The sequence below is a fragment of the Diabrotica virgifera genome, chromosome 7 (genome assembly GCF_917563875.1).
Source record: "Diabrotica virgifera virgifera chromosome 7, PGI_DIABVI_V3a".
Lineage (NCBI taxonomy): Eukaryota > Metazoa > Arthropoda > Insecta > Coleoptera > Chrysomelidae > Diabrotica > Diabrotica virgifera.
The window spans coordinates 132,564,122-132,580,635 of NC_065449.1; the positions used below are offsets into that span (position 1 = coordinate 132,564,122).

The window sequence follows — 16,514 nt, forward strand, 5'->3', positions numbered from 1 at the left end:
TTGATATTATAGTCTAATGTTGTATTCACCATATAGGGCAGGTACATAGCAATTTTATCTTTTGGCATTGTTGTTAGCTGACTTCCAATTTAGGAATCATTAGGTTAATAATTTATGTAATACTCTTATGTATGAGCTTATCATTTTTTTTGTATTATTAATGGTGCCCTTTAATTACCATGAGTCAACATTTAGCAACTAATCCTGTCGGTAGGATTATCTATTTAATAAGAACTTCACTTGTATTTTTAGTGTGTACACCTCACACCTTATTATAGAAGGGTGTTGATTATTATAGATTTATATTTGAATATGTAGGCTCATACAAGTAAGTTGGTTTAATATTGATATTTATTATGGAACTATGGAACTAACGATATTATACACTACTTATCTCAGGTTGTGTGTTTTATTTTTGATATTTGATTACATACTATCTTTTAAATATATCCTTTATTATCTTCTTATTGGATTTGCCATATAGGAAAGATGTTGTGGGTCTTAATTTGATATTGGTTACTGTATTGATATTTGTCACGGATCTCTTGAATACTTTGTAATAATTTATATCTTTATGCCCTAGACAATATGATTCTGGAATTAGTTTGGAATTTTGATGTGTGTATGGATTTCTTCTTCTGAACTAGTCTGCCAATACTCTGTTAATTCTAGATAGTGAATACGTGGGTTCGAAATTCAGCAACTGATCACTGCTATCCGATTTCGTAACCTATGTCTTCATGGCAGAGTACGCAGACGTCTATTCGTCATCACATCCTTGTGTAATTAGTCTAATTATTCCAGTTACATGTTTACCATTTGATAGGGAAGTATTTAGTTTATATTATGTCTCGTACTTCATAGTATGTTTTGTTGTTGACTATCCCTATACATAGTAGTTCGTTAATTTGGTGTTTGGGGTGTTTAGACAAATGATTAATTTTTTTTAGTATTTTCCCACTTCTTTCCTTAGGCATCAGTTGTTGTTTAGATTCAGGAATATTTCCTGGATAATTCTATGTATGCGAGAACCCATGAATCTACAGTTTTATTTAAAATTGGTTGCACGTTCTCAACATATTTTTTTTTCTTTCTATCATGTATCATGGTGTCATAGAACTTGTAAGTTCTCTATTTAGATTTTATTATTACAATTGGTTCTTTACCTATGTTTGGTTATTCTAATACCCCTGTTGTAGCAAGATGCTATAATTAGTGTGAATACCAGCATGAACCAATTTTAGTTCATTTAGTATTAGTGAGAATTGGTCCAAAAATCTTTCTGATCGTTCTTCTTTGGATATGCTCTTATAAATCTGGTGTCCATTGATAGTCCGATTTTGGATTAAGTGTCCGATTCTTCACTTATTTTGTTTATTCGGTTGGATAGGTTCGTGTTACCGGATGTGGGTGTACGTAGACCTAATTTATTTCTATGATTTAGTATTGGTGTGAATTGGTCAATAAATCTTCCTGGTCGTTCTTCTTTGGATATGCTTTTATGAATCTGGTGTCCACTGATAGTCCGACTTTGGATGTCTTTGAGTGTCCGGTTCCACATTTATTTTGGTTAATGAGTTTGGATACCTTTGGTATGTTTATTATTTGTATTATTTGATATTGGTGAGAATCGTTCCATAAATCTTCCTGATTGTCCTTCTCTGGATATGCTAGTACGAATCTGGTGTCCATTGTTAGTTCAGTTTTGGATTAAGTGTTCGATTCTTCACTTATTTTAGTTATTGATTTCTTTGGTCTTACTTTAGTATATTTACTTGCGTTATTGTACGAATAGGCTCACACCTTTGCCTGGTTGTTCGTCCTTGGATATACACTTTATAAAGCTGATGTCCCTGGATAGTTCAATTTTGGACTTAGGGCCCATTCGACATTTATTTGTCATTATGAACTTTAGTAAATTATTTAGTTTATCTTTGGCTTTTAGACAAAATGCCGAGAATATCTTAATATCACTTCGAGTCATCTGTTGCGGTTCATGATATCTGCTGCAGTGACCATCCTGCTTTCTCCTGAGGCATGGTTTGTAGTTATTTGTAATCTTGCGAATCGACGAGAAATAATACACTACTACTACTTTAGTTTAATATTTAGAGATATAAAAAAAAAAAAAAAAATTGTAAATTTTTTTTTTCTCCCAGTAGGAGGAGAATGTGACGTTCCGTCACTTATCTAATTAATTATTAATGGGAACACCTTATTGGATTATTGTTAAAATTATTTTCTTATAATATTAAAAACCCGTTCGCACAAAATTCCCTTAGCGACGTCATACTGGGTGTATCGTAGCCACATTGATATTTCGTGAGGTTGGTACTGACGCCTGTCGCCAGCTGTCACGAGGTCGGAACGGTGAAGGGAGGCCATTGACTTGGGAGTGTCATGTGAGTGCAGATGGCGGCGTGAATTTCTTTGTAAATTAAATAAGTTATTTCCTGTTGCATAGTTCAATTATTGCTATTGCAAGTTATATTTGTTTTTTTTGGGTGAATTAAAGTGACGGAATAATGGAACTGTAAGAAAACGGATCTCACGCCGGTATGTTTTTTATAATAGTTTTTAAGATGGTATCATAATTTTGGCAATTATAGTTCTCATTATAGATTTAATTTAAATCAAGTCATCGATTGGTTTTATGTAGAATATTGCAGTTTCTATAATGTATCCAGAAAAGATCTTTAATAATATTCTTAATATGTGGTTATGTTCATCAAAATTTTCCAGTTCTGAAACTTTTTCTGACAAAAAAAAAATTTCTTTGTTTTGAAAAGTTCTTCCTGAAACCTATTAAATTTTACTTCATAGACTTCATAATTCTTTTCCCATATCTAGTATGTTCATATATTTTTACAGTACCTATTTCTTTATACAAAACATGTACAACTTCCTTTGAAAAAAAAACCAAATATATTATTTGTTAAGATAAAAAAAAAAAGACATTCTACATGTAAATTGTAATTCTCCTTGTCTATTCGAATCAAGGCCATATTTGTTAAAAGTCTTATCACAACCCATGGTTAAAATGTCAAGCTAGATAGGTTTTTTGGGTCAATGAAAGGTCGGTTTTTTGGAGTCTTCTAAAAACCTCCTCGTTAACTTGTCTTCTTACTGCTCTTTCAAACCTGTTTTATTAGAAATAAACTGGGAATATTTTTGTTTTTAGCCATTCTGGAGAAATCTCATTACTGATGGTAAACCCTCTCTAACACTGAGAGCAGACACTTCCAACGTTCGATCAATCAGGGAACAAGCCAAAGGATACCGTCTCCCATTTGTTTTTGTATTGATTCATCATCCTGCACCCTCCGAGGGTAGTTTCATTAGCTATTGGGCAGTTGCACCACTTCGGTGATAACTTCGTTCCACGGATTTGGTACCAGACACCAAGGATCGTTGTTGGAACATGTGAAAAGGGGTTTGTTTTGGGGGACATTTGTTCATACCAGTTAAATACATATTTTTTTTTTCTAGTAATATTCAGGACATTTCATACTTTCATAATTTAATTACACATATATGTTTTTCTTTCTCCACAAATTTAAGTACATTTTAGATATAACAGCCATACCTTACAGTTAGTAGTGTTCCCCAAATTTATATAATTCCTGGTAGAAGTTTCGAGCTCGAATATTCTCCACCTACATGTTCTTTTCACTTGGTTTGTATTAATTTTAGACTTGTTTCCTCATTTAATTTAAAAATAATATTAGTTCAATTCACCTAAATTTAAAATCATTTAACTTGCTTCATAATTTTCAATTTTTATTAGATTTTTTGGTAAATATTATTTAACTTTCGCTATTAAACTTTTTATATTAAATTCGAATAAATCCCTAGTACCCATCCCCTCAGGAAGGTACTAGTTTTACTTGCTGTTAGTATTTAGAACCACTAGTCAGAAAAGGATCTTTGTATCCAGTACTAAGTTGGTTCATTTAGGGACTTGTTACCCGTCAACTCATTGAGAGTTGTATAATATATATTATATACATTAGGTATTTTCATTGTTCTAATATCAGGTAGTATTCAATTAGGGTGTACGTATTACAATCGTACAAGTGTTATTTGGTGAAGGGTTCATACTAATCTAGGTGTAGTTTGTACTTCCTATATTAGAGGTACTCATTTGTAAAATTTTCTAACCTCATTCACATTATGGTTACATTATTTAATTGTATAAATCTGTAAATGACTTTCACTAGTATCTACCATTTCTTGTCATTTTAGAGTCACATACTAGTCACTTGTTTTAACTCAGAGATTGTGAATATCTAGTAGTTATATTTAATAAATATAAATATATACATTTATTGTGAATTTTTTTTAATTCTTTAAATTTATACATTTAATATACTTGTACTACAAATTTAATATACTCTATAGCAGCGTAGAATACCTGGAAGAGTGTTAACCTAGTTAGCCTTCTTCTGGCGCCCAAAAATTTATTCTATTTTCATTATATTATTATATTTACTCTATCTATCTTCTGAACATTATCTTAATATCTTCTTTTCTAGCCATCATTATCATTTCCTTTAATTTATTGTCTGGTCAAAAATAGGCGTGCAAATTGGCAGAATCCTTCCTTGAGTGTCAAGTGGCCATTCTCTTGCATATTTAGCTAGCCATTCAAGTTACATTTATCTATTCATAATTTTTTCATCCCCTTTCTCTATCAAGTATACTGTTTTCATTTGCATAGTTCCATACTAGTACTACTGCAAAGTAGTATTCTAGTTACTTCGGCTTCTTCAACGTAGAAGCCATCCATTTTTGTTCCTTTGGCTACATTAAGTAGGTCTTCTTTTTCCTACGTCTGTTTGGAGTTTATCACTCTCTGTGCATTCACTCCAACAGAAAATCTTCTTCTTTCTTGTTACAGTACTTTACATTCTCCATTGCCTTCGTATTTGAATTTCCAGATCTCTGTACTTGGCTATCTTTTCAGTAAATTTACTAAGTAGATTATTGTTGTTAGGTATCGCCACATCAATTATTGTTGTTTGTCCTGTTAATTTATTAACTAGGACGAGATCTGGTCTATTATGTGCCACTGTTTGGTCTGTGAGCACAGTGCGGTCCCAGTTTAGCTTGCAGTTGCCATCCTCAAGCATACTCTCGGGGACGTATTGATAATACGGGAGATGGTCCGTTTGGAGAAGTCCCAGCTTGATAGCTATCTCTTGATGAAGGATTTTTCCCACTGCGTCATGCCGTTCCTTGTATTCAGTTGCAGCAAATGCCTGGCAGCCCCCTGTAAGATGGATGGTTTCTTGGGCTTGACATCCATATCGGCATCTGTCGTTTTGAACCTGAGGGTCTTTGATGATATATTTCAGGTAATTTCTGGTTGGTATAACCTGTTCTTGAATGGCCAGTAATGAACCCTCCGTTTCAGGGAACATCTTTCCTGATGTCAACCAATAGTTCGACGCTGTACTGTCGACATAGTCTTGGCTGACCTCATTGGGATGTCGCCCGTGCAGAGGTTTACCCATCCAGGTGCGCATTTTTTCGTCTTTAGTGAGGTGGTTTATGCGCATTTCTGGTTCCCTCAGTTTGATCGGTGTTGTGTCATCTACTGCGCAAATAGCGCGATGTTGAGAAGATGTCTCAGCTTGCATCTGAAAATAAATTCTTAAATTAGCAATTTGTTTATCTAATTGCTCACCTATATCCAAAAGTCCTCTTCCTCCTAGATTCCGTGGTAATGTCGTTCTTTCTACTGCACTTTTAGGATGGTGTTTTTGTGCCTTTGTGAGGTGTGTTCGTACTTTTCGCTGAAGATTTTCTATATCTGTTTTTGTCCACTTAACAATACCAAATGAATAGCTAAGCGCGGAAGAAGCGTAGGTGTTTAGTGCCTTAAACAAATTTTTACTGTTAAGCTGTGAACGAAGCAGCTGTTTTATTCTTCGTATAAACTCATTAGTTATCTTAGTTTTTATTTGCTTATGGTCAATTTTCCGCGCTTGCTTTACTCCAAGATATTTGTATACATCGTTTTCACCCATGGCCTCGATGTTCTGGCCATTTTGCATATCGAATCCACCGGGCTGTATCTTTCCTCTGACTATATTTAAAACGCGGCACTTGTCTAGTCCAAAGTGCGTATTAATATCATTAGAGAATGTTTCTACTGTTTTTAGCATCTGTTCTAGATTGTCTCGAGTAGAAGCCACTAATTTCAAATCATCCATATACAACAGATGATTAAGCTTCGCTACTACAGTATTGCTGTTTTTAATGCTAAAACCTGAGTCAGTGGAGTTTTATAGCTGTGATAGGGGGTTCATAGCCAAACAGAACCACAATGGACTCAGCGAGTCTCCCTCAAACAGGCCCCGGTTGATTGCGATATTTTTCGTTTCGATATTGTTTTCACCAGGTATTTGGAGGTGAATTTTAGTCTTCCAACTTGTCATTATATGCCTTAAAAAGGTCACTATGTTACAATCGACTTTGTATATTCTTAATATATCTATAAGCCATTCATGCGGCACTGCATCAAAGGCCTTTTTGTAGTCAATAAAGGCAGTAAAGAGGTTCCTTTTTTTGGTGAATGCCTGGCTGGAAATGACTGAGTCGATGAAAAGTTGTTCTTTACAACCCATAGAACCTAATGTATTCAGACACTGTTGGGCTGTGTTATTTTCTGGATCGTATCTCGAGTGTCTTGCAGTGCTCCGCATTATTTCTTCAGCTCTATTAATGACTTTTCTACTTGTTACACCTCTTATATATTCTGTGACTTGACCAATATCCCTACGCAGTAATTCAATTTTTCCGAGAAGTCTTTTTTCCCAGGGTGCAATTCTGTTACCAGTCCTTCCGATATTAGTACCCCGTCGTGTCCTGATCTTAACGCCATTACATTAGCAATTGTTGTTGCTGCACAGTAGATTAGCATATGCAGATATTCCCATGTGTGGGCTTCTATGACATAATTGGGTAGGATTTCGCGTCTAGTCTCTGGGATAAGATTATTTCTTATGATTACCCGGTATTGATCTGATACTCGTTGCTCCGATACTTGAATATCTGGGTACTCTCTGCAAAATTCGACATACAGCTGTTGACGGTAGCCGATCGTTTCTTCACCGAGGTTTGTCACCTTATAATAGAAGCGCAAAATGATTTCGTTAATGGACACAGTCCATTTCATGCGCTGCCTCGGTCGTCCCGCCTGAGTGAACGCCGGCTGATGTTCCAGCGCAGCACCTTCAGCGGGTAGAGCTCTTGCTCTTGCTGTTATTATTATCCCAGATTTAGCCATACGGCTCACACTCCCTGTAAGGGGAAAATTGACTCATCCCAGATACCTACGGTATCAAAAGGATTGAGCTCTGGTGGGACTCTTTCCATGTTATCGAGCCCTAGGTGACTTGGTATGCTGGAGTATCTCCCAGAAATTTTCGTACACATCTGGCCGTCGCGAGTAGTACAGCTTTCTGCATGGTCTTATAAAGGTGTTCATTTAGACCCAGCTTTTTTATGTTTTCGAGGAGGTTCTTCGGAATGACTCCAGTAGTAGACATAATAATAGGTATCGTCTGGGTACTTTGCATTCTCCATTGTCTTCGTATTTGAATTTCCAGATCTCTGTACTTGGCGATCTTTTCAGTAAATTTACTACGTAGATTATTGTTGTTAGGTATCGCCACATCAATCAATGTTGTTTGTCTTGTTAATTTATTAACTAGTACGAGATCTGGTCTATTATGTGCCACTGTTTGGTCTGTGAGCACAGTACGGTCCCAGTATAGCTTGTAGTTGCCATCCTCAAGCATACTCTCAGGGACGTATTGATAATATGGGAGATGGTCCGTTTGGAGAAGTCCCAGCTTGATAGCTATCTCTTGATGAAGGATTTTTCCCACTGCGTCATGCCGTTCCTTGTATTCAGTTGCAGCAAATGCCTGGCAGCCCCCTGTAAGATGTTGGATGGTTTCTTGGGTTCGGCATCCATATCGGCATTTGTCGTTCTGGATCTGAGGGTCTTTGACGATGTGTTTCAGGTAATTTTTAGTTGGTATTACCTGATCCTGAATGGCTAGTATTGAACCTTCTGTTTCAGGGAACATCTTACCCGATGTCAACCAATAGTTCGACGCTGTATTGTCGACATAGTCTTGGCTGACCTCATTGGGATGTCGCCCGTGCAGAGGTTTGCCCATCCAGGTGCGCAGTTTTTCGTCCTTAGTAAGGTGGTTTATGCGCATTTCTGGTTCCCTCAGCTTGATCGGTGTTGTGTCATCTACTGCGCAAATGGCGCGGTGTAGATTAGATGTCTCAGCCTGCATCTGAAAATAAGTTCTTAAATTAGCAATCTGTTTATCTAATTGCTCACCTATATCCATAAGTCCTCTTCCTCCTAGATACCGGGGTAATGTCGTTCGTTCTACTGCACTTTTAGGGTGGTGTTTTTGTGCCTTTGTCAGGTGTGTTCTTACTTTTCGCTGAAGGTGTTCTATATCCGTTTTTGTCCACTTAACAATACCAAATGAATAGCTAAGCGCGGAACAAGCGTAGGTGTTTAGTGCCTTAAACAAATTTTTACTGTTAAGTTGTGAACGAAGCAGCTGTTTTACCCTTCGTATAAACTCAGTAGTTATCTCAGTTTTCATTTGCTTATGGTCAATTTTCCGCGCCTGCTTTACACCAAGATATTTGTACATATCGTTTTCGCCCATGGCCTCGATGTTCTGGCCATTTTGCATATCGAATCCACCGGGCTGTACCTTTCCTCTGACTATATTCAAAACACGGCACTTGTCTAGTCCGAAGTGCATGCTTATATCATTAGAGAATGTTTCTACAGTTTTTAGCATCTGTTCTAGGTGTTCTCGAGTGGAAGCCATTAATTTCAAATCATCCATATACAACAGATGATTGAGCTTCGCTACCACAGTATTATTGTTTCTAATGCTAAAACCTGAGTCAGTGGAGTTTAATAGCTGGGAAAGGGGGTTCAAAGCTAAGCAGAACCACAATGGACTCAACGAGTCTCCTTGAAACAGGCCACGGTTGATTGCGATATTTTCGGTTTCGATATTGTTTTCACCGGGTATTTGGAGGTGAATTTTAGTCTTCCAATCTCTCATTATATGCCTTAAAAAGGTCACTATGTTATCATCGACTTTGTATATTCTTAATATATCTATAAGCCATTCATGCGGTACTGAATCAAAGGCCTTCTTATAGTCAATAAAAGCAGTAAAAAGGTTCCTTTTTTTTGTGAATGCCTGGTTAGAAATGACTGAGTCGATGATAAGTTGTTCTTTGCAACCCATGGAACCCTTAGCGCATCCTTTCTGTTGAGGCTCTATGATATTGTTTAGAGCACAGTGTTGGTAGATACGCCGGGTTACACAGGATGTGACCAATTTATACAAAGTTGGAAGACAAGTAATTGGGCGGTACTTGGATGGATCTTGGGTGTTATTTTGATCCTTTGGTATTAAATAAGTAGTTCCCTGAGTTAGAAATGATGGTATTTCCTGCGGATTAGAGATAACATGATTAATTAATGTTGATAAACAATCATGAATACACCAAAACTTTTTAAGCCAGAGGTTCTGAACTCCGTCTGGTCCAGGGGATTTCCAGTTATGAAGCTCTTTGATGACATTTGAGACCTCTTCAGTCGTGAATGGTTCGTAGTTAGCAGTAACGTAGTGGTGACAGTTGTACGTCGTATCTTCTATCCATCCAGCATTGTTGTTAAAAGCAGCTGGTGTGGTAAGTTGATTTCCCCAAAACTCATGAATTTCTTCTTGGCTTGGGTAAGTCTTGTCGGCACTTTCTACGGTGGAATTGAGTTTTCGGTAGAACGTCTTCTCGGAATTTTCAAAAAGTGCATTGTCGCTTTTTCGGTTGTTACTAACTTTGTACCTCCTTAGTCGCCCTGAATAGACGGAGAGTTTTTGTTTTAATGTATCGAGACACTGTTGGGCTGTGTTATTGTCTGGATCGTATCTCGAGTGTCTTGCAGTATTCCGCATTATTTCTTCAGCTCTCCTAATGACTTTTCTACTTGGTACTCCTCGTAAATATTCTGTGACTTGGCCAATATCCCTACGCAGTAATTCAATCTTCCCTTGCAGTCTTTTTTCCCAGGGTGCAATTCTGTTACCAGTTCTTCCGTTATTAGTACCCCGTCGTGTTCTGATCTTAATGCCCATTACATTAGCAATTGCTGTTGCTGCACAGTAGATGAGCATATGCAAATATTCTAATGTGTGAGCTTCTACGACGTAATTGGGTAGGACTTCAGTGTTCACAATTTGTAACAGCGCACCTAGTTTCTTACAAGAGTTAATTCTTGGTAGCGGTGGTCTGCTAAGTGGGTTTGTTCCATTAAACTCTTGTACGGCGCGAGCCATTTCGTTTACTAGGCTATCACGTAACTCGTTGTTTTCCTGCGGTGTATTATCAGGTTGAGTTTCTGGTATGGGAAGCTCAGGAATCTGCTCATCAGGGATTTCATTAGGGACTTGATCTAAAATTAGCCCTTGATTGTTAATCTCCCGTTCGACTTCGCTTTTGATGGTATCGCGTCTAGCCTCTGGGATAAGATTATTTCTGATGATTACCCGGTATTGATCTGATACTCTTTGCTCCGATACTTGAATATCTGGGTACTCTCTGCAAAATTCGGCATACAGCTGTTGTCTGTAGCCGATCGTTTCTTGACCGAGGTTTGTCACCTTGTAGTAGAAGCGCAAAATGTTTTCATTAATGGACGCAGTCCATTTCATGCGCTGCCTCGGTCGTCCCGCTTGAGTGAGCGCCGGCTGAGGTTCCAGCGCAGCACCTTCGGCGGGTGGAGCTCTTGCTGTTGTTTGGCTCACTTGTTGTTGTTGTTGTTGGGCTGTAGCTGTTTGTATGACAGGGGCCCGCCTCCTCAACACCCTGCCACCGACGTCCCGCATGCTGTCACGTCCAGCGCCGGCTCCAGACGTGCCCTGGCGATCCCCAGGCAGCGATCCTAAACATAAATCATAATTCTCCATATTAATGGGTTTGCATTTTATACCTACTGCCAGGTGTCAGTTTTTGTTCCACGGCAAGTATCCCTGCTACTCTCTGGGTACTGGCGCTACGAATACCCAGAAAGCATCCCCCATTCGCAGGGGGCCGCGCCTGATAGAAGAACTGACCAAAAACTCCCACAGGTTATTATTATTATTATTATTATTATTATTATTATCCAGATTTAGCCATACGGCTCACACTCCCTCTAAGGGGAAAATTGACCCATCCCAGATACCTACGGTATCAAAAGGATTGAGCTCTGGTGGGACTCTTTCCGTGTTATCGAGCCCTAGGTGACTTGGTATGCTGGAGTATCTCCCAGAAATTTTCGTACACATCTGGCCGTCGCGAGTAGTACAGCTTTTTGCATGGTCTTATAAAGGAGTTCATTTAGACCCAGCTTTTTTATGTTTTCGAGGAGGTACTTCGGAATGACTCCAGTAGTAGACACAATAATAGGTATCGTCTGGGTACTTTGCATTCTCCATTGTCTTCGTATTTGAATTTCCAGATCTCTGTACTTGGCGATCTTTTCAGTAAATTCACTACGTAGATTATTGTTGTTAGGTATCGCCACATCAATCAGTGTTGTTTGTCTTGTTAATTTATTAACTAGTACGAGATCTGGTCTATTATGTGCCACTGTTTGGTCTGTGAGCACAGTACGGTCCCAGTATAGCTTGTAGTTGCCATCCTCAAGCATACTCTCAGGGACGTATTGATAATATGGGAGATGGTCCGTTTGAAGAAGTCCCAGCTTGATAACTATCTCTTGATGAATGATTTTTCCCACTGCGTCATGCCGTTCTTTGTATTCAGTTGCAGCAAATGCCTGGCAGCCCCCTGTAAGATGTTGGATGGTTTCTTGGGTTCGGCATCCATATCGGCATTTGTCGTTCTGGATCTGAGGGTCTTTGGCGATATGTTTCAGGTAATTTTTAGTTGGTATAACCTGATCCTGAATGGCTAGTAATGAACCTTCTGTTTCAGGGAACATCTTTCCCGATGTCAACTAATAGTTCGACGCTGTATTGTCGACACAGTCTTGGCTGACCTCATTGGGATGTCGCCCGTGCAGAGGTTTGCCCATCCAGGTGCGCAGTTTTTCGTCCTTAGTAAGGTGGTTTATGCGCATTTCTGGTTCCCTCAGTTTGATCGGTGTTGTGTCATCTACTGCCCAAATAATGCGGTGTAGAGTAGATGTCTCAGCCTGCATCTGAAAATAAGTTCTTAAATTAGCAATCTGTTTACCTAGTTGCTCACATATATCCATAAGTCCTTTTCCTCTAAATACCGGGGTAATGTCGTTCGTCCTACTGCACTTTTAGGGTGGTGTTTTTGTGTGTTCATACTTTTCGCTGAGGATTTTCTATATCCGTTTTTGTCCACTTAACAATACCAAATGAATAGCTAAGCGCGGAACAAGCGTAGGTGTTTAGTGCCTTAACAAAATTTTTACTGTTAAGCTGTGAACTAAGCAGCTGTTTTACCCTTCGTATAAACTCAGTAGTTATCTCAGTTTTCATTTGCTTATGGTCAATTTTCCGCGCCTGCTTTACCCCAAGATATTTGTACATATCGTTTTCGCCCATGGCCTCGATGTTCTGGCCATTTTGCATATCGAATCCACCGGGCTGTACCTTTCCTCTGACTATATTCAAAACACAAAACACGGCACTTGTCTAGTCCGAAGTGCATGCTAATATCATTACAGAATGTTTCTACAGTTTTTAGCATTTGTTCTAGGTGTTCTCGAGTGGAAGCCATTAATTTTAAATCATCCACATACAACAGATGATTGAGCTTCGCTACCACAGTATTATTGTTTTTAATGCTAAAACCTGAGTCAGTGGAGTTTAATAGCTGGGAAAGGGGGTTCAAAGCTAAACAGAACCACAATGGACTCAACGAGTTTCCTTGAAACAGGCCCCGGTTGATTGCGATATTTTCGTCACCGCCATTCTTGCGGCACTGAATCAAAGGCCTTTTTATAGTCAATAAAGGCAGTAAAAAGGTTCCTTTTTTTAGTGAATGCCTGGTTAGAAATTACTGAGTCGATGATAAGTTGTTCTTTGCAACCCATGGAACCCTTAGCGCACCCTTTCTGTTGAGGCTCTATGATATTGTTTAGAGCACAGTGTTGGTAGATACGCCGGGCTACACAGGATGTTACCAATTTCTACAAAGTTGGAAGACAAGTAATTGGGCGGTACTTGGATGGATCTTGGGTGTTATTTTGATCCTTTGGTATTAAATAAGTAGTTCCCTGAGTTAGAAATGATGGTATTTCCTGCGGATTAGAAATAACATGATTAATTAATGTTGATAAACAATCATGAATACACCAAAACTTTTTAAGCCAGAAGTTCTGAACTCCGTCTGGTCCAGGGGATTTCCAGTTATCTCCGACCTCTTTGATAACATTTGAAACATCTTCAGTCGTGAATGGTTCGTAGTTAGCAGTAACGTAGTGGTGACAGTTGTGCGTCGTATCTTCTATCCATCCAGCATTGTTGTTAAAAGCAGCTGGTGTGGAAAGTTGATTTCCCCAAAACTCATGAATTTCTTGTTGGCTTGGGTAAGACTTGTCGGCACTTTCTACGGTGGAATTGAGTTTTCGGTAGAACGCCTTCTCGGAATTTTCAAAAAGTGCATTGTCACTTTTTCGGTTGTTACTAACTTTGTACCTCCTTCGTCGCCCTGAATAAACGTTTTTGCTTTAATGTATCCAGACACTGTTGGGCTGTGTTATTGTCTGGATCGTATCTCTAGTGTCTTGCAGTGTTCCGCATTATTTCTTAAGCTCTCCTAATGACTTTTCTACTTGGTACTCCTCGTAAATATTCTGTGACTTGGCCAATATCCCTACGCAGTATTCGCATCCATACGCAGCGTGCAATTCTGTTACCAGTTCTTCCGTTATTAGTACCCCGTCGTGTTCTGATCTTAATGCCCATTACATTAGCAATTGCTGTTGCTGCACAGTAGATGAGCATATGCAAATATTCCAATGTGTAATGAGCTTCTACGACGTAATTGGGTAGGACTTCAGTGTTCACAATTTGTAACAGCGCACCTAGTTTCTTACAAGAGTTAATTCTTGGTAGGGGTGGTCTGCTAAGTGGGTTTGTTTCATTAAACTCTTGTACGGCGCGAGCCATTTCGTTTACTAGGCTATCACGTAACTCGTTGTTTTCCGGCGGTGTATTATCAGGTTGAGTTGTTTCTGGTATGGGAAGCTCAGGAATCTTCTCGTCAGGGATTTCATTAGGGACTTGATCTAAAATTAGCCCTTGATTGTTAATCTCCCGTTCGACTTAGCTTTTGATGGTATCGCGTCTAGTCTCTGGGATAAGATTATTTCTGATGATTACCCGGTATTGATCTGATACTCATTGCTCCGATACTTGAATATCTCGGTACTCTCTGCAAAATTCGGCATACAGTTGCTGTCGGTAGCCGATCGTTTCTTGACCTTATTATTATTATTATTATCCAGATTTAGCCATACGGCTCACACTCCCTCTTATTATTATTATCCAGATTTAGCCATACGGCTCACACTCCCTCTAAGGGGAAAATTGACTCATCCCAGATAACTACGGTATCAAAAGGATTGAGCTCTGGTGGGACTCTTTCCGTGTTATCGAGCCCTAGGTGACTTGGTATGCAGGTGTATCTCCCAAAAATTTTCGTACTCATCTGGCCGCTGCGAGTAGTACTGCTTTCTGCATGGTCTTATAAAGATGTTCATTAAGACCCAGCTTTTTTATGCTTTCGAGGAGGGTCTTCGGAATGACTCCAGTAGTAGACATAATAATCGGTATCGTCTGGGTACTTTGCATTCTCCATTGTCTCCGTATTTGAATTTCTAGATCTACTTGGCGATCCTTTCAGTAAATTTAGTTCGTAGATTATTGTTGTTAGGAATCGCCACATCAATGAGGGTTGTTTGTCTCGTTAATTTATTGACTAATACGAGATCTGGTCTATTATGCGCCACTGTTTGGTCTGTGAGAACAGTGCGGTCCCAGTATAGCTTGTAGTTGCCATCCTCAAGCATACTCTCAGGGACGTATTGATAATATGGGAGATGGTCGGTTTGAAGAAGTCCCAGCTTGATAGCTACCTTCTGATGAAGGATTTTTCCCACTGCGTCATGCCGTTCCTTGTACTCAGTTGCAGCAAATGCCTGGCAGCCCCCTGTAAGATGTTGGATGGTTTCTTGGGCTTGACATCCATATCGGCATCTTTCGTTCTGAACATGAGGGTCTTTGATGATATATTTCAGGTAATTTCTGGTTGGTATAACCTGATCCTGAATGGCCAGTAATGAACCCTCCGTTTCAGGGAACATCTTTCCTGATGTCAACCAGTAGTTCGACGCTATATTGTCGACATAATCTTGGCTGACCTCATTGGGATGTCGCCCGTGCAGAGGTTTACCCATCCAGGCGCGCACTTTTTCGTCCTTAGTAAGGTGGTTTATGCGCAGTTCTGCTTCCCTCAGTTTTATCGGTGTTGTGTCATCTACTGCGCAGATAGCGCGATGTAGAGTAGATGTTTCAGCCTGCATCTGAAAATAAGATCTTAAATTAGCAATTTGTTTGTCTAATTGCTCACCTATATCCATAAGTCCTCTTCCTCCTAAATTCCGCGGTAATGTCGTTCTTTCTACTGCACTTTTTGGATGGTGTTTTTGTGCCTTTGTGAGGGGCGTTCTTACTTTTCGCTGAAGATTTTTTATGTCCGTTTTTGTCCACTTAACAATGCCAAATGAATAGCTAAGCGCGGAACATGCGTAGGTGTTTAGTGCCTTAAACAAATTTCTACTATTAAGGTGTGAGCGAAGCAGCTGTTTTACCCTTCGTATAAACTCAGTAGTTATCTCTGTTTTCATTTGTTTATGGTCAATTCTCCGCGCTTGCTTTACTCCAAGATATTTATACATATCGTTTTCACCCATGGCCTCGATGTTCTGGCCATTTTGCATATCGAATCCTCCGGGCTGTACTTTTCCTTTGACTATATTTAAAATACGGCACTTGTCTAGTCCGAAGTGCATGCTAATATCATTAGAAAAGGTTTCTACAGTTTTTAGCATCTCATCGAGTTGGTTTCGAGTGGAAGCCATTAATTTCAAATCATCCATATACAATAAATGATTCTTCGCCACCACATTGTTGTTATTTTTTATGCTAAAACCTGCGTCTGTGGAGTTCAATAGCTGAGATAGTGGGTTCATAGCTAGACAGAACCACAGTGGACTCAACGAATCTCCTTGAAACAGGCCCCGGCTGATTGCGATATTTTCAGTTTCGATGTTATTTTCACCAGGTATTTGAAGGTGAATTCTAGTCTTCCACTCCGTCATTATATGCTCTAAAAATGTCACTATATTATCATCGACTTTATATATTCTCAATATATCTATAAGCCATTCATGCGGCACTGGATCA

The 16,514-nt window shown here is 39.0% G+C and overlaps 1 long non-coding RNA gene across 1 annotated transcript; it reads left to right on the forward strand.

Annotated features, from left to right (window-relative positions):
• The first annotated feature begins 1,965 nt into the window (after positions 1–1,965).
• LOC126888755 (uncharacterized) lies at positions 1,966–3,885 on the forward strand. Its single transcript, XR_007699620.1, has 2 exons — positions 1,966–2,556; positions 3,182–3,885. It is a non-coding gene; the product is annotated as an uncharacterized LOC126888755 (long non-coding RNA).
• Positions 3,886–16,514: the final 12,629 nt, after the last annotated feature.